Source organism: Phyllostomus hastatus, unplaced genomic scaffold, assembly GCF_019186645.2.
Source record: "Phyllostomus hastatus isolate PE091 unplaced genomic scaffold, TTU_PhHast_1.1 phas_contig_40, whole genome shotgun sequence".
NCBI lineage: Eukaryota > Metazoa > Chordata > Mammalia > Chiroptera > Phyllostomidae > Phyllostomus > Phyllostomus hastatus.
In genome coordinates, this window is record NW_025333872.1 from 46,745,419 (window position 1) to 46,771,492 (window position 26,074).

The following is a 26,074-nucleotide window of genomic DNA, read 5'->3' on the forward strand; positions in this document are numbered from 1 at the left end:
CCATTAGTCATTTGACCAATGACTTCCTTTCAGGGTGATCAAGTCTGTCCTAACCGTTGATGACACTTTTCCCAAGTTACAGCACTCCTTTTCCAATGGGAACAACTGACACTGGCCATACCATTGTAGTTTTTAGATTAATATATGTCACATTTACAATTCTTACAACATTCTTCAGACTCACACCCAACAATGGGAGGATAATCAATATATTCAAGGGACCTTCCATGCTCCTTTACATCTCAGAGATCTGGTTTTACTGATCATTGGAACAGCCTACTCAAAGTAGACACAAAACAGTTCTGACCCTGCCATCCTTATCACTTCTTGGTCCATACTCATTAGTAAGATAGAAGGTCAGTAAATGTGACTATTCCCAGAATGAGATTATCTTATCTTAGACGCTGGCTGACTAATTATTAAGACAAAAGAGATGGAGGAATATATAGATCTACTTGAATTTTTGGGATTCTGCCTTATTTCTGGGTATGAGGCTTATTTCTTTAATGAAAGGTGACTGTGGACCAGCCTGGGTGGTATGCTTATTTGGACCTGGTTGGGTCCAGGATCATGGGGGCACAGTCAAGGTCAATTCTACAAGTAGGCCTGCCACTGCTCCTTGATGTCTATTGATTGTAGTTTTAATTAAATGCTATAGGAGATAAATTGAACAGACTGTCACAACTCCTGCCAGTAAGATGAATCAAAGTGGCCAAGAGAGTAGAGAATGCATGGAAAAACGTGCCAGATGCCTAGATCATGTAAAGCAATGGGTGGGTGTTTGTAATAAATAGAACACAGACCTTCCTATGTCTCTTCAATTTTTGCTTATCTTGTGAGCATAACACTGACTATTTTTAAGACATTATCATTTCTAGATATTTGCATAGATAACAGTCTTTGAGGGTAGAAATAGTGTCTCCTAGACCAAAAGGCAGATTTCTCAGTCAAGGAAGATAGAGACCACTTGGGAGAATGAACAAGCATGCTTATTGCCCATCATGAAAGATGTGTTTCCTTAATTCTGGGAAATGCAACTAACTGTATGTGCAGATGTCATCTTACCTCTTCTTGTCACTGGGGATCTAGGCTTGGGGAACAGCCTAAATATGCATGTTTTCTGGAAAATGCTATTTCTATAAATAATAAATTGACATTTGTCTCTGAATTCTGGCAGCATCATGAAATTTGGACAGGCTAAATTGTTAGTTTGAAAGTAGGGTAAAATCTCAGACCCTTCAGTGTTCTTGACACTAAGTACAATTCTAAGAATCCAGCTAGATGCTCAGATGCTCAGACTCCTAAGCCACACTCATTCCATTGGAATGTGTTACATTTTGATCCAATTTTTTAGTGGAATTTTATGATGACTTGAGAGCTTACATTATCTGAGTTACCTTATCATTTTTTCTTACTTACTTTATGGATGACTTTAATGAATTTATTTTACTTTGCTGGCTTTACTTCCATATGTATGTGTGAAATTTCTGTAGTACCCTAAAAACAAATACAGAAATATAACAGCTATGGTGTTGGCAGAGCAAACACCATAGCCATTTTCATTCTATCAGAAGGATGACAAATGCATCCTCTAATGGCCCCTGAGCACTGTAGATAAAAAGAATTAGATGAAACTAAAGCTGAACACCCACATACCCTATATTCCAGTAATGCTTTCCCTGCTATCCCAAACACAAATTAGTATATCTATGCATGAAGTGACACATTTAAGACCATTCTTAGCAGCTTTATGTATAATTATAAAATTCTGGAAACAACATTAAAGATAAAAAAGCAGCATAATTGTGTAGACATTGGCATGTTCATACAGTGCTGTAACACACAGAAAAAAAGAAAAAAAATGTGCAATATGAGTGGTTGCTACATGCAACAAATTGGGTAAAACTAACAGGCTTATGTTGAATGAAAGATCAAACAGAAAATACATACTACATGATTCCATTTATATATGCAATGAAAAAAGAAAGAAGAAAACTATGGTGATACAAGTAAGAATAATGAGAATAATGGTTTCACTTGTGCAACAAGGTTAATGACTGGGAGAAAGATTAAGGAGGAGTTGGGATTACAGTAACGTCCACATTTTTGACCTGGGTTGTGGTTTCACAGCTGTATGCCCCCTGTCAAAAACAAACCCATTGAGCTATATGCTTCATGTATATGTAAGCATAGGTACTACAGGTAATTTGTGCCATAATAAATTAGGTGTCTTATTAAAGGTATCTTATGCTGTATGTATCTTATGAAATAATGAAAATTACACCAAAAATACTCAAGTGAAATTTAATAAGGATGCAGATACATTTACACTATTATTTAAATGTACACATGTGACAAATTTTCTTCATTTTTATGAGAGAAAATGTAGCATTGCTGGCAACTTGAATTATGAAACTCATAAAGGAAAATACATAATTTTCAAGCACAGACTTAATTAATGATCTTAAATATGACATTGGCTAATTAAGCAAGTGAAAAGATTAATTTTAAAAGGATAAATGTGATTATTATAAAAATATTGTTTTCTATAACATAGCATTTTGATACTTTAATTTTCCACTCTAAAGAATAAATCTGTTTTTAACTTGCCAAATAAGGGGATTAAAAAAAACCCTTCATCATCTTATTCCTAAGTCATGCTATAAGTTCTTAAAATATTTTATAACTACTATTTTCAGTGTTTAGCCCATCATTTTAGGAGCAAGCTGAACTTGAGACATTCTATTATAGTGCAATCATGTTACTCCTCTGTTCAAAACTTTTAGTTACTATTTCATTAGATAATTAATAAGATACCAACATTATTTAATACCCCGACATTTAAATTCTCTATAATTTTATCTCAACATATTTGTTCCTTCTTACCAGTCACCACTTCCTTCCCAACTTGTAACCTATGTTTTGGCTAAGGTCAACACTTCAGTGTCCCTCACACTATCCCCAATTTCCTTTCCTTCTTACCATATTTATGATTGTTCCTTTGAGTAGAAAAAACTGAATTTCTGTCTGTTGAAATTATACCCGTTTTAATAATTCAAGTGAAACACCCCCATCTTCTATGAAGTCTTCTTTGACTTTCAGATAATACCTAGCCTTCCTATGAGTTTCATGGGAATTCATAAATAATGCTCTGGCACTCACCAGTGTGGCTCAGTTGGTTTGGCATCCTCCTGCAAAGCAAAGGGTCGCTAGTTAGATTCCCTGTCAGGACCCATGCCTGGGTTGCAGGTTTGGTCCCCAACTATGGCATGTGCAAGAGTAACCCATCAATGTTTCTCGATGTTTCTCTCCCTCTCTTTCCCCAACCTTCCTTTCTCTCTAAAATGAAAATAAATAAATAAATAAATAAATAAATTTTAAAATCATGCTATGGCTGTATAACGAGCTATTAACTGGATTTTCCAGGCCAGCACACATGCTTCATATATGTCTAAGACTCACCAAGCAGGGTAAAGTTAGGTCTCTTCTCACAGCAATAGCTTATTTTAGGGAGACCTCTGACCAAAAAGGAATGATCTGCTTCATGCCACACTCAGTATCTCTACTCACCAAGACTTCACTTCTGATCCCCAAGTAGTACCCATGGCAAATCCACTTTCCAAATAGATTTGCAAATAGATTCCTCCATACATTGCCTCTTTTTCCCTTCATTTCAATTAGTTTCACTAACAGCATGGCTTCAAGGGGTCCACTGTTCCTTTATGAAGTCCAAGGCTTTTCACTTAGGCTCTGCAGTAAATCCATGGTGTATTTACTTTCTTTTTCTAGACCTGTACAAACTGCTTCATAAGATTTGCTGTCATGGCTTCTTGAATAAAATTCTCAACTTTTGACATATTCATAGAAATATATTGTCCTTATTGATATTTGTTCCACATTTTACTTACATGTATTTGACATCTAAAATTTCTGTTATCTTCTAAATTTATTTTATCCTGTTTTTCTGCATCCATACCTAATTCAAGTGAGTTCTGTCATTTGTCCTACATTGTAAATTATGCTAACCACGGTCACTTTGCTATTTTCTGTAAGAAATTACTAATTACCCTCATGAAGATGTATCTTTTATACCTCTAGTAAAACACCTGAAGAACTGTGGGAAAGAACACTTCTTTCACTGCCCAGGGTCCTTCATCATTTTCATTTACCCAACATGCACTATGCCCCTTCTCCAAACTCTAGCCACTGACCTTATCCAGCATAGCCACTAGCCTGAGAGACTCAGACCAGTCCCCTGGAATGGCACCATCACTAGCAGTGAGCAGCCCTACTGAGTCACCTGCCTTTATCAAATCTCTAAGGACTCCAATGATTAGCATTGTTCTGCATCTTTTTATGTTTATGTTAATGTTTAAGTGCAGAGACACTAAGCCAGATTGCCTGGGTTTAAATCCCACTCATGGGCTGTGTAACATGAACAAATTATTTAACTTCTTTATTTTTCAGTTCCCTCATCTGTGAAATGGAGATAATAATAGTAGCTACTTCAGAGAGTGATGGTTGGGATTGGTTTACTCATGTATAAAAAGGGCTCAGAGCAGTGCCTAGCTAATAGGAAGACTATGGGAGTGTCAGCTATTATTACTAGTGGTATTATTAGTGTATTATTCCTTGAGTACTAACACTGAGATCTACTAAAGTTCCATAACACTCACCTCTGCTACCTTCATAACAGCTTTCACAAACTCTTGTTCCCAGTAAATATTTTATATCTCAGAACCCAGATTACTAAAGCAACAAATCAGAAACTGTTAAATAGATGGCTAGAATGCTATAAAGATAGTGACAACATTTTAATAATCAGAATTCCTTTTCAGAAAAGAAACTGACTTTGGGAGAATAAATAAATAGGGACTTCTAGCAGAAAATAAGGCCCAAAGGGTAGGTGTGAGGAAGAAGGGTTGTTGAGCATAGAGTGTTCTGAATGTGAATAGAAAAGGGCTTCCTCATAACTGATTGAAGGGAGAGAAAGGAGGTAGGAGGTATTGACAAGGGGTGGGGTAGGGCTGGAGGGGAAGGATGTGCTGATCCTTAGCAATTTTTGAATCTTTCTTTCTATAGGCATTAGAAACTTTTGTAAAAACTCAATCCCTACTTCTTCTCAACACACATACTACGTTGTGACAATGGACAGCCCCTCACCCCACCCTTCCCAAAACCAAAAGTTAAGGATCTGAGCTTCCTGTGCAGACCAATAAGAGCAGATGAATAAGAAAGCCCAAAGATAGAGTGAGGGAGAAGCAAAATACATAAGCTGCCACTAACTCAGAGAATTTATGGAGAGGCTCTGGATTTTGATCAAACCAAAACCTACCTAAATTTCTAAGGGAAAAATGTCAAGCTCATATAGGCTTTTAAGAAAGTTTATTGAAAATGTTAATACCATATTTCTCAGTGAAGAATGATATGTAATCCTGGCAACATGAACACCTATGAACTCTCTCCCCATCAACCCTTCTCTTCTGGGCACTATTCATGGAGGGTTTGTGGGCACATCCACATTAACACAGTGTGAACTTGTTCTCGGAATTCTGGCCTACTGGTGAACACCTGACCAAATTTGAACTATAAGAATCTTTCCTCAAGTTTTATAGAACTGGATTTGTGAGAGTCTTTCTTCTTGGCTAAAACTGTAAGCTGTGGAACTCAACAGCACTGTGAGGTATATGAAAGGTTGTCCAGGAAAAGTCCAGCCATTATGAATATAATGAGAGCAGTTTGCATGTCATCAGTGTAACCTGGCAGGCAAGGAGAGTGGACTGGAATGTGAAAGCATGAATAATGATGTCTTCACTGTACTAGTCAGTGGGGGCCATAGACACTACTGAGTGAGCATGGGTACAGTTTGGCTGTCGTATTCAAAATGACTGAATGAATAGAACAACAAATCTGCATCAAATTTTGCATTAAGCTTGAATATTCCTCCATGGAAACTATTCAGATGATTCAGAAGGCCACAGCTATGGGCAACTAATGATTGGCAGCTTCATCACAACAATGTTCCCTCTCATGCATCACGTCTTGTGCAGAGTTGTTTTGAGAAATATCAAATCACTCAGGTGACTCACCTCCCTGGCAGCCCAGATTTGGTGCCCTGCAACTTCTAGTTTTTCCCAAAACTAAAATCACCTTTGAAATGGAAGAGATATTAGACCACCAGTGAAATTCAGAAAAATACAATGGAGCAGCTGATGGCGACTGGGAGAACTGTGTGAGGTCCCAAGGTACCTACTTTGAAGGGGATTGAGGTGTCATTGTCCTATGTACAATATTTCTTGTATCTTATATCTTCTTTAATAAATGACTCTATTTTTCATATTACATACCTCGATACCTTCTGTCTGGACCTTGTATTCTGGCCCATAGAGCAAAATGCTCCACACTGAAATAAAATCAAACAAATATTTAGAAAGAAGCAGAGAAAAGGGGTAGGTAAGTCACCTGGGTATAAAGGTCCCCAACTCTATGTATGCCTGGTTCCAGCATTCTCCCTGCTATTCTTAACTCTTAGTACTCAACTGTTCTTTGAATCATAAGTTACAGAAATATTCCAGTGGTGGGTCAAACTAGATCAAATTAAGTTGCTACTTTTTGCTTATAAAATAACACAAGTTTGAGTAATCATTATTAAGTAATATGTTTACTATTTCATTATATAGAGACATAATTATAATATTTCACCATAAAATCAATCATAAAAGCTACTTAATTATTTCCAAAATCAATTATCACCCCTAACAATGAGTTTCTAAGTCATTTCAGAAAGTGAATATTCCTGAATAAACACTGTATAAATTTATTTTTAAAAAGGCTTCTGTTACATAAGACTGCAGTCTTTCTAATAAATTATGTAAATTTTTATTTCTTTAAGGATCTAAAAAAGAGTGACTTCATAATGGTCTTTATAGAATTTATAACCAGCATCTCTAAAAGCTTATTTAATGTCACACAATTTAAGAGTTATTACATAGAGCATAGTTTAGTTTCTTTATTCTTTTTGAAGCAATTGTGAATATGATTGTTTTCTTAATTTCCCTTTTCTTTACTTTGTTATTGACATAGAAAAATTCAACTGACTTCTGGATATTAATTTTATATCCTGCTTCTTTGCTGAGTTTATCAGTTCTAGTAGTTTCTTGGCAGAAACTTTAAGGTTCTCTATGTACAGTATCATGTCATCTGCAAATAAAGACAGTTTTACTTCTTCCTTTCCAATTTGGTGTCTTTTATTTCTTCTTCTTCTTTGATTGCTATGGATAGGACTTCAATTCTATGTTGAAAAAGAGAGGTGAAAGTCAATTTCCCTGTCTTTTCTCTCATCTTAAGGGGAACACTGGCAGTTTTAGCCTGTTGAGTATGATGCTTTCAGTGTGTTTCTCATGTGTGGTCTTTATTATGTTTAGGTATGTTCCCCCTATTCCCACTTTGCTGAGAGTATTTATCACAAATTGGTGCTAGATTTTATCAAATGGGTTTTCTTTGCATCTATTAATATGCTCATATGGTTTTTATCCCTTCATTTTTTTTAATGTGGTGAATCAGATTTACTGATTTGTGAATGTTGTACCAACCTACCTACCCAAGGATGTAAAATACCTGTTTTTGGAACATTATAAGACACTGAAGAAAGATATTAAACAATATACAAGTAAGTGGAAGCACATACCATGTACATGAATAGAAAGAATTAATATTATTAAAATGTCCATACTAGCCAAAGCAATCTATCAATTCAACCCAATTGCTATCAAGATTCCAATGATGTATTGCACAGAACTAGAACAAATATTTCAAAAATAGAACCACAAAAGGTCCCACATAATAGCAATCCTGAGAAACAAGAACAAAGTTGGAGGAATCATGGTACTTAATATGAAACTTACTATAAGGCCATAGTAATCCAAACAGCCTGGCACTGGCATAAAAAGAGAGACATAGATCAATGGAACAGAATAGGGAGCCCAGAAATAAATCCATGTTTCTATGGCCAATTAATATTTGTCAAAGGGGGCAGGAGCATAAAATGGAGTAAAAATAGCCTCTTCAACAAATGGTGCTGGGAGATCTGGACAGCTACACATAAAAAAACAAAACTCAACCACCGACTTATACCGTACACAAAATAAACTCAAGATGGGTAAAAGACTTAAGTATAAGTTGTGACACCATAAAAGTCCTAGAGGAGAACATAAGCAAGAAAATTTCAGATATTTCACACGGCACTATTTTAACTGATATGTCCCCTAGAGCAAGAGATATAAAGGAAAGAATAAACAAATAGAACTGCACCAAATTAAAAAGCTTCTGCACAGCTAAAGGACACATCAGCAAAATGAAAATGGAACCAACCGTATGGGAAATGTATTTGCCAATGATACCTCAGATGAGAGTTTGATCTCCAAAATATATAAAGAACTCATAGAACTCCACTCCAGGAAGACAAACAATCCAATTAAAAAATGGGCAAAGGATCCAGACATTTCTCCAAGGAGGATATAGAGGGCCCATAGATACATAAAAAAATGCCCAACATCACTAGCCATCAGAGAAATGCAAATTAAAACCACAATAAGATACCACTTCACACTGGTCAGAATGGTCATCATAAACAAATCAACAAACAAGTGCTGGCAAAGTTGTAGGGGAAAGGGAACCCTAGTTCACTGTTGGTGGGAATACAGACTGGTACAGCCACTGTAGAAAACAGTATGTAATTTCCTCCAAAAACTAAAAACAGAACTGTGTTTTGACCTAGCAATTCTACTGCTGGGATTACAGTCTAAGAATCCCAAAACACCAATTCAAAAGAACCTATGCACCCCAATGTTCATAGCAGCATTATTTACGATAGTCAAGTACTGGAAACAGCCTAAGTGCCTATCCGTAAATGAGTGGATCAAAAAACTGGTACATTTACACAATTGAATACTATGCAGCAGAAAGAAAGAAGGAACTCCTACCCTTCACAAAAGCATGGATGGAACTGGGGAGCATTATGATAAATGAAATAAGCCAGGCAGTGAAAGACAAATACTATAGGATCTCACCTATAAGTGGAAGCTAGTCAACAAAACAAATAAGCAAGCAAAATAGAACCAGAGACATGGAAATAAAGAACAAACTGACAGTGACCAGCGGGGAAGGGGGAGGGAGATAACAGGGAAAGAGGAGGGAGGTTCAAGTCAAGGAATATGTATAAAGGACCCATGGACAAGGACAGTGGTGGAGGAGGACTGAATGTGGAAGGTGGGGGTGGGTAGGGCAGGGGAGAGTAATGGGGAAAAGTGGGGGCAACTGTAATTGAATAACAATAAAAATTTAAAAAGATATTATGATTAATTGGAATTCATTTGGAATGTTATTAGATCCACATCCAAAGACAATGTTAGTTGAAAGCTAAGAACAGAGAAAATGAAACAGTGTGGGTGATATATTAGAGGAAAGTGAAGACAGAGACATACTCGGGGACAGAGCACTGCCTAGAATAAACCAGTACTGGGATGCCCGGGTGTAGGATGAGGGCACAGTTAGCTACCGCGGGGGCCTGCTGCGGAGAAGGATGACACTGCAAAGGTATCCTTCCCATCACAGTTTATTAATATGAACCTTGGTGATGAGGATAAAATTTAATGAAGAGAAGTGAGGACTTTGAAGTCATGAATTGGTCATTATAAATATTTTCTCATCCCCTTGCTCATAGCTGGCGCCCTGCAGCCCAGGGCTCACCACAGGCCGGAGACTCTGGGAAGCTGTCATAAATGCCCTCTGGTTTGAATGCAAGTAAATTGAATGGATGCAAATTCAATTGATTTGAATCAAATTAAACAGTCTAGTTGGAGAAACCATATCTATTTTAGATGATTTTAAAAGGAGTCTGGAAATTTGCCTAATCTAATGTCCTCTAATGATAACAGTGAAGAATCTAATGCACATCCAAACAAAACTCAGGAGTACATACACCCAATCTGTGGACAATGCAACTAAAACCCAGTTTTCTGATTTCCTGCCCAGGCTTCTCCTATTTAATACTACATGAGAACTCTGTGACCCAGTAATTTACATAATAATAAGAGGATAAAAATGAGGATGAGAATTTTTACATCTATAATTAAAAGTCACAGAGGTATAATGAAGAATAGATTATTGAGTATTATTAAAAGTATTGATTCTACAATATTATTTAACATTCAAAGATATAGTTCTTAATCTAAGGTAACATACTTTTATAATCTGAGAAGAATTATTTTAAAACCATTAATGAATATACAGATATATTAAAAGGAAATATCTACATAATGACCTTTTTGTCATTATTGAGTTATGGTCACCATTTCTATTGCTAGCATCAACTTTTTGTGGGATCACTCTAGTGAAATCAACCATGATAATGTAATTGAATTCATCGTCCTCACTCTTTAGGTTCAATACAAGCAGTAGTAAAATCAATCAATATAATGTAAAAAACCAAAATTGAATGTGAAGATATGAATTGGTGATAACAGTAAGCAAAATTCAGAATTTGTGGTAGTAGAGATAGTGTTTAAATTATTAGAGAATTATTCTTACCAACATTATCTTTTTACTACTCAATCTCAATACTTGAGAAATATTTTATGAAGCAAAATCCATAAGATAGTATAACTCGGAAAAGGCCTATTTATTAAGTGTACTTAAAGAGTTCGCCCCAAAAAAGATACCCTCTTTTACAAATATTCTTGTAACATGGATGGATATTTTTTCATACGATATGTGAAGAAAATTGTATACAAACTGGATGACCTTTTCCAAAACTAATCACTTGTCAAACTTCAGCGATTCCTAATCTTTCCACTGGGAGGCAGCACGCGCCATGAAAATGAAAATCGTACCCTAAATGACACTCTGTAAAAAGATAATGGACTGCTGTGTGAGATAGTCAACAAGTGCACAGGGTGCTGTGCCAAACCTCTACGTATAACTGGCTTACGTTTAAGTGGCTAAAGCAACATACTGTTCTTATTGCCGAACTTTAATACTCATAGCAAGACCTAAGACTCATCTCTAATTGTAAATGTGTATTGTTTTGTCCTTTTCCCCAACTGAATGATTTTTTAAAGAATAAATCTTTAAATATTTTGCACCTAATTTAAAGGATGATTGTTACTTTTGATGAAAAGTAATTTAAAGAAATTGTAGAAAATCCTAAGTCAATATTATTACCAAATGATTTGGAGAAAAAGCCTTTTCAAATTTTTGGTGTTTAAAACTGCTTTTGTCTTTTTTTTTTTTAACTATAGCAGTTGCTATAATACATATTTGTGTAATCAGTTTTGTGATAAAAATTTCTGGAAGTGAAAATGTTACCTATTATAAATTATAAGCTGAATCTTAACATATCATTGAATCAAATGTTTTCAAAAGTCCCTAATATATGAGTCAAGGAGCCCAAGTTCAAAAAAGACTTTTTTAAAGAAGTCCATTTTATATAACACTAAATGAAGTAATAACTCTATATAAGTGACTACAATTATATAATTTATTATTAATTTTCACTAGAGAAAGAAAGAGGAGTGGTCTAAAAAGGGAGGGAGAGCTTCTTTTTCAAGCACTATTCTCTATAGTGGCTATACCCACTTAGGTTGTTACCAACAATGCACAGGAGTTTTATTTTCTTCATATCCTCACCAACACTTGTTACATTAGGTTCCTCAAAAAATTAAAAATTGAACTATTATATGATCTAGTGATCTCACCTCTGAATGTATACTTAAATGGATTGAAATCAGGATCTCAGATACACAGCAGGTCATCTGATAAGGTTGTTTTAGTCAAGGTTGTTTTGTTACAACACTGATGAGGAAAAAAATCAGTTCCTGGCCTGGGCCACTGTCTGTGTGGAGTTTGCACTTTCTCCCCACATCTGTGTAGCTTTTCTCCAGGTATTCTGGTTTTTCCCCACATCCCAAAAACATGCATGAGAGGTTAATTGGCATGTCTCCCTCCCGACCTCAGTGTGGGAGAGTGTGGGTGTGTGCGCCCGGCAACGGAAGGGCGTCCTGTGCCTGCCCTGAGCTACCAAGATAGGCTCTGGGCTCCCATGACCTTGAACCTAAACAAGCAGGTTGGAGAAGAATTCTTGCTTATTTTTATTCACCCTTCTTAAATGTATGTATAGCTCACTTTTTTCAATGTTTAATATTAGTAATGTTTTGAGTCCTTATTTAGAAGTTTGGTGATGTTTTTTGAGACCAGAAATATGTGGTTCAAACTTACCTCTTGTTTATTATAATTTGACTATAGTTTTTTTAACATGTCATTTCTCTTAAAGTCACAATTTCTAAAACCATATTTATGACTTAGTTAAGTGGGTAAGTGAAGACCTAGTGGATGAGGGGGAAACCCCCAGAAAACATAATTATCTTCTGGAAGTCTTCTCCTCCTAGGTGCGTGTTCTAGGAACCCATCTGTGTCAGTTTACCTACTGGCACTATTCTGAGAGACTCAGCTTCAGTGAATTCTTTTACAGACTCCTTCAATCATTTGCTCATTTCCTGATGGGTGATTTATGAGCACATTTGCCAACACAGCACTGAATGCTCAGTAGCTTTTGACCAAAAACATCAGGACCCCCATGCCCCACCCTCCCTAAACACCTGATTTTGCCCCAAGCAAATTTTTGTTTCTTCATTTCTGAGGATGAAAGAAGTCCTCCAAGGGAATTGTTTTGCACTTGTGGAAGAGGTGAAACAAAAAAAAAATGACAGAAGCACTAAAAGGCATCAAAATCAAGAAGTTCAAAAACTGAGGCAATGGGGGAAAAAAGTCTCAATAGGTGTATTGCATCAAATGGAGAGTACTTTGAAGGTGACTGAGGTTTAAATATGTGAGAATAAATACACAATTTTGAATAAACAAATTCCATTTGAGGGCTGTTGCGCGTGGGTCACCGGCCAGCAGTGACCACGGAACGCTGTGGATGGCTCGACGATAAACACGCGAGAAATAACAACACACATGCACAGAGACAGACTAGTTTCTGTGGGGAAGTAGGGACAGAATGGCCACCCCCCCTAGTGGGGAGCGCGCTGATTTACCGTCCATACCTGCTTTTATTAGGCTCATCCTGCATAATAATTCAGGTAAAGTACAGCACTCATTAGGGGAAGTAAGGAACTAGAGAAAACAAAGAACTCTGCCGGTCTATTGAGTTGGGGGTCAAAGAGCTGTAAGACTGAGGAACAAACTAGCTTCCTCCTAAGACCCTTCTCATTCAACTGAGAGCGTTCTAAACAAAGAAGGTTTCACAGTAATTTACATGTTCTTTCTTAGGCCTGATCACCCCGGGAAATCCGCACTTCCCAGTACCAAGCTGTATTACCCTGTCATTGTTTCAGGCTTAGGTGGAGCACGGGAACTAAGGCCACTAAGGCCACTAAGGCCACTAAGGCTGAGAACTCAGACTTTGTCAAAGCTGAGGAGTGAGGGTCCATCACCCCCTTTTGCTGCAGCCCCCCAAGTCCTTCTTTTGGGGGGCCTCCCAAAGTGATCGTGCCTGGCTTGGGTTGTTCCCCCGTGGGGAATCTTACCCGTCTTTGGCTAACCGACCAAGCTTTTTGGGGTTCAGCAGCAGAAGCAGCATTCCTGCCAGGGAGATAAGCTTTTATCTCCTTGCCGGCTCACGGTTCCAAGGGCGTTCCCTTAGCCTTAGCCTAGGCGGGGGTTTCAGCTTCTGATACCAGTCAGGGCAGTTCCCAACAGAGGGCCCGCCTCATGTTCACACTGCACCTCCCTGTACATGTTTGTTGAAGCACTGTTCACAATATCCAAGACGTAGAATCAACTTAAATGTCCACTGAACAATGAATGGATAAAGAAAATGTATATACACACAATGGAATGTTATTTGGCCTTTTTGAACAAGGAAAATCTGCCATTTACAACAACGTGAATGAGCATGGAGAATAATATGAAATAAGCTAGATATAGGACAAATACTACAAGATATTTATATGACCAATGTAAAATAGTCAAACTCAGAAGCAGAGATTAGAATGGTGGTTGCTAAGGGCTGAATGGATAGAGAAATGGAGAAGTATTATTCAAAGTCTCAGTTATACAACATCAATAGTGGACATGTTAGTGCCTACCATAAACAATACTGCATTATATGCTTAAAAATGTGTTAAGAAGGTTTTGTGTTCTTATCACAAATAATAATATACAAATATATAATATAGTTTAATATAATATACACATAAATAAAGAGGGAGGAAGGAAACTTTTGGAGGTGATGGATATGTTTATGATATAGATTGTGGAGATGGTTTCATGGCTGTATACTTATCTCCAGACTCATTAAATTAGGGTTTTTTCATGTGTCGACTGTTCAAAACCCCTTATATATGTTGCTCATTTGGAGAATTTTCTGAGCAAATATACTCTTCACATCCATTTCTGATGTTACATATTTTCATAGTACCTCTCCTTCTTTTCTGACCTGGCACTGCTGCTCTCTGTTTCATCTAGCTGGCCCTAACGCCTCTATCTCTGATCATCATGTAAGCTGTCATTTCTGGTCCATTCAGTCCCCAAACTGGACCCCATCAGCTCCCGTTCCCCCACCACCTATCCCTTCTTCCATGTCTGACCCACCCCAGTTCCTAATACCTGCCTTTCTGGCCAGTCCCAGCATATGGCCATGACATTTTTCATGAATTTTAACATGTATGAAATTCCTTAATGAATAGATAATCCCAAAAGTCCATGTTGAACTGTTGTCATGAAGCCAAAATATCCCTAATACCAAAGGAAAAAAAAAGAGAGAATAAAAAAATGTGCTGACCAATCTCAAATACAAAGATTAACAAGTTATTTAATAAAACATTAGTAAGTAGAATCCAGCAACATTTAAATATACTAATAAAAAAGGAATATTTACTCAGAAATGCATGTTTAACCTGATAACACATGTTAAAATTCTGTAGTAAATCAGAGGCAATATTGTATGTAACTGAAAACATGTAATATACTCATATGTCCATTTAAGTCTAGGACAAGACAACTGAACGTCTTATTTGTCATTGTTCTTCATGTATTGACCAAGAAGAGACATAGAAAGATGGGACATTAGTGTTGACAACATGACATTTACTAACAAACCCAAAAGAATCAACCAAGAAAAGTATTAAAAGTTTAATCAAAAGTTTTCTAATATTTCAACATGAATCAGATCAAATTTAACAAAAGGCTTTTTAATGACAACAATAAATGTCAAATTTTGATGGATTAACCCAACAAGAAATTTTAACATTAAACTTTACTAATAAATATAAATTAACATGTCAACAAATGAGATGAAAATAATTAATGCATTTACATATTGACCACATTAATTAAAATCACCATAAAGTTTTTCAAAACTAGTTCTACAAAGTTCTACAAAGTCCCATAAATTGACAAGAAGGCAAAGTACATTAAAACAGAAATGATAATGTATGCTTTTAACTAAAATATTAAAATTTATCACAGATAAACAACAATGTAAGTATTGTGATTCTGGTACTGAATTTACAAATAGGTAATGAAACAGTTTCAAAAGCCTTGAGACTTAATTATGTACAAGTGTTCTATAGTATTTTTAAATTAATTTTTATTGTATTTTTCCCATTACCATTTATCTCCCTTAAATTCGCCTCCCCCACCTCACAACCACCACACTGTTGTTCATGTCCGTGAGTGCTTTTCCCCTTTGCTCAATCCCTGCACCATCTAAGCCCCACCCCACAGAGCTGTCAGACTGATCTTTATAAGTCTGTCTCTCTTTTGCTTGTTAGTTCAATTTGTTCCTTAGATGCCCACATATAAGTAAAATCATACAGTATTTGCCTTTCTCTAACTGGTTTATTTCACTCAGCATAATGTTCTCTAGGTCCATCCACATTGTTGCAAAGGGTAACATTTTCCTCTTTTTTATGGCTGAGTAGTATTCTATTGAGTAAATGTCCCAGAGTTGTTTTATCCATTCATCTACTGATAGACACTTGGGCTGCTTCCATATCTTGGAATTGTTAATAATGTTGCAATGAATGTAGGGGTACTTACATATTTTTGAATTAGTGTTTTGGGTTCCTTCAGATATATTCCCAGAAGTGGGATCACTGGGTCAAAAGGCAGATCCATTTTTGAGGTATCTCCGTACTGTTTTCCACAGCAGCTGCAGCAGTCTGCATTTCCACCGGGAGTACAAAAGGGTTCCTTTTTCTCCTCATTCTTGCCAGCACTCATTGTTTGTTGATTTATTAATTATAGCCATTATAACAGTTGTGAAATGATATCTCTTTGTAGTTTTATTGATAATTTGCATTTCTCTGGTGATTAATGATGTTGAGGATCTTTTCATATGTCTGTTGACTATCTGTATGCCCCCCTTGGAGAAGTATCTATTCAGACCTTTGCTCACTTTTTAATTGGATTGTTTGTTTTTTTGGTATTGAGTTGTGTAAGTTCTTTATGAATTTTGGTAATTAACCACTTATCAGGTATGTCAGTGAACGTGTTCTCCCATGCCCTGGGTTGTCTTTTTATTTTGATGATGATTTCCTTTCCTGTGCAAACACAATTAGAACAAATACTATAAAAATTTATATAGAGTCACAAAAGGCCCCAAATAGCAAGAGTGATCTTGAGAAAGAAGAATAAAGTTGGAGGAAAAATGCTACTTAGTATCAAACTGTACCCTAAGGCCATAGTCATCAAAACAGCATGCATGGCACTGGCATAAAAACAGACACATAGATCAGTGGAACAGAACAGAGAGCCCAGAAATAAACCCACACCTTTATAGTCAAGTAATATTTGACAGAGGAAGCAAGCACATATATAGGCTAAGGAGAGTTTATTCAAGTAATGGTGTTGGGAAAATTGGTCAGATGTGTACAGAAAAATGAAACTAGACCACCTTCTTACACCACACACAAGAGTAAATTCAAGAAGAATTAAAGACTTAAATGTTAGACATGAAACCATAAAAAACCTAGAAGAAAACATAGGCAGTAACATCTCAGACATTATTCTTGCAATATTTCTGCTAATGTAACTTCTCAGGCAAGGAAACCAAAGAAAAAATAAACTAATGGGAGTACATCAAACTATAGTTTTTTTAGAAAGTCATTTGTATAAAAATAAGCTCAAAGAAAAATAATGTGATCAGATAGTGTCCCTAGAGATACCCATAATAGCATTGTTCACTCTGGCAAAAATGAGAAAACCTAAATATTCAGCCGTATATCAACTATATTTCCTTATCCAAAGGAAAAAAGTGATGATCATTAAATTAGATAAAAAGCATTAGGAAAATATGAATTTATGAAAGAATGCATTTAACATTATCTCAATTTTAAAAATAAAATGGGATATAGAACAAAATTCTAGAGTTTATGCATAAAATACAGATAAGACCAATCTCTGTATATATGGATCATTAATCATTGACTCCTTTTAAATTACTTTATATTATTCCAGTTTTTTACAATGAGCTTATATTACTAATGTTATGAGAAAATATTATTTATATGTATTAAACATTAAAATACTTTCAAATAACTTGACATGTATGTGATAATACAAATTATAATAATGACAGATACATTTTTCCAGATTCTTAACCTGGAGCCATCAGATCATTATTCAAAAGGCTATAAGCTTATACTGCATTTTATTATGATTACTTTTCTTTGTAATCCTGTGTGTTCTATTTTATACATTAAAATATTATTCTGGCATAGGGTTCATATGCTTCACCTATACAAATGTGTCAGTGGCACAATATAACATTAAGAACCTCTGAGTAGTCTAGAGAATATCTTATTTTATTATTATTTAAATTTTATATCTAAGTATAAATAAACATAAAAGTAGCACATTTAATTTCTACTATTTAATGGCTTGAATCACTTTATTAAAGCAAAATAAATTTTTTAAAATATATATATGCTAGAAAAAATTAGGAGTGTTTGAAAAATTATTTTCTTATTCAATAATGAAATGACCTGGGTAAAATGGCATGAAAAAAAGAATTTTGGGTGTTGATAACATTTAGTGGATATTAAAGTGGATATTAGTTTTAATTGACTATTAGTCTGTTTACCTTTTTTGAAGAATTTTGACAAGACAATGACTTTGTGAAGCTAGAACGATAGTTTCATCTTTCTGTGACTAAGAAACTAGGTTTTGAATGCTCTGAATTTAAGTGCCCATGAGATTTCTGCTTTAGTGTCAACAATAAAAAAAGTATAGTAAATAAATAAATAAATAAAATTGCATCATCTATCGGTTTTGAGTGGCTTCTTCCACTTATTTGGTAATAATAGTCCTTATGACTGACCAACTGGTAGAGATTTCGTTAGAAAAACCTTTCCCGAGCCTGGTCCACTCTCCACTGCTACACCAGTTGTGTCTGGGACATAAACCATCTTCCTCTGAATGCTCATCTCAGTCTTTGCTCCTGAGCATGACAACGTAAGAAAAACTACATCCTAAAACATCTTAAAAAGTACAGGGAACTTAAAAGAAAAACAAAACAACCATAAAAATACACTGAGATTCAACCAAATATTTCTCACCCCAAAATATACAAAGTAAACCTGACCCTCATGGCATATTCTTAAATGAAATTTATAAACACCAAATTAGGTAAATTTAACAACTATTCCTCCTATTTCCAAGCTCATCATATAATACTTGCATCTTTTCTCTTTTTAAGTTCTTTTATTTATTGATTTGAAAGAAAGAGAGTGAGAGAGAGTTGTTTGTTTTTCCACTTATTTATGCATTCATTGGTTGAATCTTGTATGTACCCTGACCAGGGATCAAACCTGCAACAATGGCATATCAGAACAATGCTCTTAATAACTGAGCTATCAGGCCAGGGCCTTTTGCATCTTTTCTATAATTAATTCACTGGGTGGCAGCAACCATTGAAAACCAAAAAATATTGATGTTATTAAAGCTCTCAATCATCTATTTTGTGGGAACTAAACTTGATCTCAAGTGCCAGTAAGTTACTTTTCCCTAATGAGATTCCTCTCTCTTCTCTATAAAAAACAAAAATTTAAAAAAGTGTTGAATTCAAACCATATCCAATAGATTACACTACATAATAAGCATCCTTAAATGCTTGTGCTACAGAAAGCCAAATGTTTGTATTTCTCTCACTCTCTGTATCCTGAGCAGACTGGCTGGGGCCTGTGCACCTTTTAGCCACTGGGGGATCAAAGTCTCTTTGGTCTCCGTCTGGACATCCTCCACTCTAAGGAAGGAAGAGCAGGACTGAAGCACAGTCCTGGAGCTTGGGGCTGACATACACCACTTCTGTTCAAAAGCCATTGACCAGAATGAGCCACTTCGCTGCACCAAGCCACAAGAGGACAGGAATTTTAGCCTTCGTGTTGCTGGAAGGAAAAGAGAACCAGCAGTCACTGAGCACCCCTGTGACACATATGCACACAGTGTTCTTCCTGTCACTCCTCCACTGCCCACTCACACTCCCTAAGCCAAAAAGCAGGACTCTTTTTTTTTTCTCCCAGACAAGAATTGAAACTAGGAAGTGTGAATTCCCTCACACCCTACCGCCAGCTAAACTAAATTACCTATAACTACACTCACCTTCCCTCACTTTTCCCTAGTCTCGGAAAAAGAGATGATCCTTCTGAGGTCTGCTTCCACTGCATTTCTTCAGAGGCTCTTCTTCACCCATAACTTCATGTTGAGTCTATGTTTTCAGTCTCATCCTCACTTCTCTATCTCCCTTTCAGCCAATAAACAAGCTCAACCATCTTTATAAAAACTGCTTGCAGCACTGTAGCTCTCTCTCTCTCTTGAAACTCAGGAAACAACTTTACAATTTGTTTCTCATCGTTTTTATCTTTATTTTTTAATTCACAAAAATTATCACATATGATTATACATTAATTCCATAAGGTTATACACATATAGGGTTCTTCATATGTGTATGCATGTATATACATATTTGTATGTGTTTGTACAATAATAGTAGGAATGCCTATACACAATACATAGTTTGTAAGAAATATAATAATATCAGGACCTTTGAAGTGCCCCTGAGTCACTTCCCAACCTACTTACATAGGAAGCTACTTTATTGAATTTTGAGGTAATCATCTTTTTGCTGTTTTCATAGGTTTACCAAATATCATTTGGTAAACTGAAATCATTTTTTCTATATTAGACCCATTTTAAATGGAATCCTATCATATGTATGATTATTTGTATAGCCTCTTAATATAAAATTTGAAGGTAAGCAATGTGGATGCATTTATCTACAATTCATTTAATTTAAGTGCTCTATAGTATGCCATTGTTTGGTATCTTAAAATTTAGCTCTTATTCATTCCAGTGTTGGTAGAGTTTTATGTTTCCAGATTTTTTTTTGCTACTACTAATAATATCACTACATATATTCTTTTATTCATCTCAAATGCTCATATACAAGAATATGCTCTAGAGTTTGCACATAAAAATGAAGTTTAAGGGTCACCAGATATATACAACCTTTTCTGGTAATTCCAGGATGTTTTTTATAGTGTCTGGATCAATCTATACTCCCCAATGCCAGGGTACCATAATTCCTGTTGTTCCACATCATTGCTACTTCTAATATTTTCAGACTCCTTATATTTTTGCAAATCCATTGGGTGTTACTATTTCATTGCCACTTTTATTTGCATTTTTCTAAGTGTTTGTATGGTTGAATATCTTTTTTATATTTTTACTGGGCATTCATGATTCCTTTCTTATTAAATATTTGCTCTTGATTTTTGCTCATTTTTTATTACATTATTAGTTTTTAAAATTAAAATATTTCTATATATTCCATATGCTATTTCATTTTGAGTTATTTGCATTACAAATGCCAACTTCTAGGTTGCCATCTTTTCACCTTTGTATAATGTATTTTGATCAATGGAAGTTTAGCTTTTAATATTATCAAACGTTTTAGTATTTTTCTTTATGGTTTTCACTCTTTAAGTATTAAGTACCCCTATCCTAGAGAGTAAAGATATCATTCTGTGTTTTCTTTTTAAATGTTTCTTCCAAAATTAGTTTATAGAAAGTGAGATAGATATCACGTTTTATTTTTTCCACATGGACAAACAAATGTTCCGGTACAATTTATGGAATAGTAAATGTCCCCCACAGAACTGCGAAGTTGGCTATGTCACATCTGTTTCCGGGCACTCTACTCTGCATTATTAACATAACTTCACATTGCTGTATCAATAACTTTGACAACTTTTCTTAATTATTATGGATTGGTAATAAATCTTAATAACTAGCTGAGCATATCTACCTTCCCAAGTAGGTAATTCTTTTAGGAGCAATGACAATTTTTGGCTTTTTCCTAAAGCATAAATTTTCAAGTCAGCTTGACAAGATCCATTAAAAGCATGTTGATATTTTCTTTAATATGCAGTGAATCTAGAGATCAACTTGGGACCAAATGACATTTTGGAGGGAATATTGAGCCATTTTCTCTGTGAGCATTGCATATCTCTCCATTTATTTAGGTATTTAAAATTATTTTACTGTACATTTCACAACAGAAAAGTCTTATACACCTCTTGTATTTATTCCTTCTGTTATTCTTTTTGTTAGACTTAAGCCCATGTTACTGGTTTTAGGAAAAAATATTCTGTTTGTTGCTGTAACATAGAAGTGCAACTGATAGCTAAGTATTAATCTGATGTCCAGCAATTCCCCTGAATCTATATATCAATTCTATTAATTTTTCATTTTTTGTCAATAATGGCAATTTTGATATTACCCTTTCTTTCCTTTTTATCCATTATTTTTCTGGACTAAATGCACTGTTGAAGACTACTAATAAAATTTCAAATAAAATGTATTAAGGATGTTTTATATTTTATGAATTGCTGAGTATTATTATTATTATTTTGTAGAATGCTTCTATCAAGTTAAGAGAGTAAGCTTAAATTTCTGTATCAATCAGGGAAGTCTCAAATTTAAACAACAAAACCTCTCAAATCTCAGTGTCTTAACATAATAATGTTTTTGCTCAGATCAGAATTTAAAGCTGGTTAGTTTAAGTGGCTCTTCTTCATGTATCCAGTCAGTGATTCAGAATCATCTAACCTGGTGATTCCTCCATTACCTACGTCTTGGAAGTCCTTTGTGGCATTCTCTGTATTTGGCTGATGACACCAAGCCAAAAAAAAAAAAAAAAAAAAAGGAGGGGACAGAATAAAGGGCTTAAATGGAAGTCCTAGGACCAGATATAGAAGTAGTGTTCGTGACTTCCATTGGTCAGGATGTCGCACAGTTGTATGGACCAATTTAGATGTAAGGGGCTTTCTCTTTAAGGAACCATCTCTCCTGAATGTGGTTTAGCAATGACCTATAGTATAAATGTATAAAACTTTCTAAATATAACATAACATAACAAAAATAACAATAACATCTATAGAAATATGCATACTCATTGTCATCTTGCCCATTGGAGTGGTAGGATGTGCTGGAAAGAATAATGATTATAGAGCCAAGAAGACTGTTTACTCATCCTATTTCTCAGGGCCTCTGTGAATAATAGTTTGGGATTAAATAATCTCTAAGTAAATATCTAGTTTTTTCAGTCATTTGTTAGATAAGCATTTATATTTTCCACAATGACAAGGTCTCTGTTATAGATTTATATCAGGGTTTTCCAGAATATGAGATGAAGATAAGCTAACATTAAGATCAATCACTGGTAATAGACTCTTTCAGTATTACTGGACAAATATGAATGCTGCTTTTATATACTCCCTCTATTTTGTCTTGAGACAGTTAATGGAAATCAGACTTCATGCATGATGTCACAGTGATGAACTATGGTTATTTTGAAAAATGGGTCTTTTAACCTGCCTTTTGAAAAATACATCATTCTTTTATCCAGCTCCACAGAAATAGCATGATAAACTTTAAAAATAATCACATATTATTTTAACATCTTAATTAAATTAAAAGGCTTAAAGTTCCACAGATAGTCAATAAGCACTTAACTAATTAAGCACTTCACTATGTGCAGAGAATTAATGTGCTTACTACATATTTAGCAAAAAAAAAAAGCATAGTTATTGGACATGATGGCATAATCTCTCTTAAAATATGATTGGATATTTTATTAGAGGATTTCTCAGCCATGATTCTGATGGGAAGTTGATAGAACAGCCAAACTGGATAACAAGATTTTAATAAAAAGACTATTTACAAAATATGTACAGGGTTCGAGTAAACCAAAATGATGTGCAGGACCTCTAGGACTAGGACCAGTAAGAACCTGACCGGACAAGAGGAAGAATGGCAATTGGAACACAGAGCAGGTGACAGTGTGGAAAGATCCCCTTATGGGCCTCTGGTCTTTGTAGAGAGATCGCAGTCATGTGGCAAAGAGGGAACAGAATAACTAGTTTTGTAGTTGAAATTTTTCTGAAAAATATACCTTTTAAAATTCAACTATCTGCAGTAAAACTTGAAACACATCAAAAATTGTCAATATTGGTAGGTCATTGTAGGTTTCAGTATTATTATTTTTAAGAAGTTAATGTTCACATTTAAAATAAAATCGCATGGCTTTGTGTGAGCTCCGACCTCACTCTCTTTACCATATCATTTCCTGTTAGCATCCCTCATTAGCCCATCCCTAGAGGGGGCTGGAAGGCCAGTGAGCCTATTGATAACTATGTGATTAGTCAGAATGGAGAAGGGTAAAATGTACATCTAGAAGGATAAACAGGGGACTTCTGGCCCAGAAGAGCAGATCTGCATACTGGTAAATCAAGCAGCTGTGGAGTAAACGTCTAGGTTGGACTTAGCTTTTTCTGTTAGCTGGCTCCAAGACCTTGGGGAAGTGGCCTAACCCTCCCTGTATCTTACCCTGGTCACAAGACTAGCTCATGGTGTAAATGATCTTATGAGACTGTGTAAGGGATAAATAAAAGAACATATAAAACACTTAGGACATACCTATCACATAGCAGGCACTTAAAAAGTATGTGGCTATATTATTGTTACATGACATTAACTAATAAACATTTGGGTTTGCTTCTCTGAGGTACTGCCTGTCCCTACTTCCTTGGCCTACAAGAAGCAGATGTAATAGGTGGAAATTTTCATTGTTTGTTTATTACCCATTAGATTTCTATTTCTAATAGTATCAAATTTACCATCAAACAAATACTTTCATATACAAATTAAAGCCTCTTTTTAGTAAAAGCTCAACAGAATCAGTTACTGGAAGAAAGACTTATTTATTATTGTATTCATTCAAACAAATGATTTGTTGGTGTAAGCTAAAGGACAGATACTCTGTTTAATTTGTTAATTAATAAATGAGATGTGGAAATATTTTGAAGGAGCAAGAAATCTTTTGATAACATATTTGTTATACATAACAACAGGTAAACTATTTCTAATTATGCATCTAATGCATTTATTTATTTATTCCATAAATATATATTGAATGCCTACTTAATGAGAAATATAATCTAAACACTGATAATTAAATGGTAAAATAATTAAAAATGGCGAGAGAAATATTTGCAAAACAAAAATATAGAGATGAAAATATAAATATATTATGTTTTTATAAAAGTTCATTTGTGTAAATGACAGATCTTTTTGCATCAGGTAAGAAATTCTTCAGAAAGGAGATAACAGAGTTTAATCTTGAAGGATATTTGAATTTTGGAATATAAAATAACTCCCTTGTTGAGAAATAGTTAAACTTGTTACAAAAAGACCCTTCTTGCTCATGTGTTAGATTGAATCATATTTCACTGTTTTATGTGTGGATCTACAATGATCAAATGTTAGTAATATTATAAAGCTTTAAGCTAATACACAATATAGAGAAGTGTTATTCTAAGATGTTTTTCTCTCATAAAGATGTATTTATTCCCGAATTCAAAAGTCAAATATACATGAATGGCAGAGCTTTACCTTTTTAACTTCAAGAGGGAAAATATTTTGCAACCAAATAATTCAAGAGACCAGGAAGTGATTGTATTATGTATAGGACTTGCCTACTAATAACATTATCTAACTCTCCCTGCCAGCTTACTATTAGTCATCTGATACAATATATACAGGGTGGGACAAAAGTGGGTTTACAGTTGTGAGTACATGAAACAGAGTTTATTCTTATACTATTAATTATTAATTATTGTAACATTTTCCACTCAAAAACCTACAAACTTACTTTTGCCCCACCCTGGATTTTTAAACCTCAGCCTAACCTATGAGTTAGGCATTATTTATCCACGTTTCAAAAATGAAGAAAGAAACTAAAAAACAAAGGGCTATATGAGGTCTGTCCAGATAAAGTTCAACCATTGTTAATATAAGGAGAATGGGTTGCATGACATCTATGTAACCTTGCAGCCAAGAAGAGTGGACTAGAATGTGAAAGCATGAATAATGACGACTTCTCCATACTAGTCGGTGGGGCCCGTAAACATCATTGAGTGAGCATGTGTATGGTGTAGCCATCATATTCAAAATGACTAAGTGAGCAGAACAACAAATCTGCATCAAATTTTACCTTAAGCTTGGACATTACTCTGTGGAAACTATTGGGATGACTCAGGAAGCTGCTGCCTGTGGGCAACTGGTGATGGGCAGCTTCATCATGACAATGCACCCACTCATACATGAGGTCTCATGCAGAGATGTTTGGTGAAACATCAAATCACCCAGGTGAGAGTCAGCCCCCCTACAGCCCAGATTTGGTGCCCTGTGACTTCAGGCTTTTCCCAAAACTAAAATCGCCTTTGAAAAGGAAGACATTTCAGACTGCTGTTGAGATTCAGGAAGATATGATGAGGCAGGTGATGGCTACTGGGAGAACTGTGTGAGGTCCCAAGGCACCTACTTTGAAGGGGACTGAGGTATCTGTGTCCTATGTACAATGTTTCCTGAATCTTTTATCATCTTCAATAAATATCTCTATTTTTCATAGCACATAGCTGGATACTTTCTGGACAGACCTCATATATCTTAC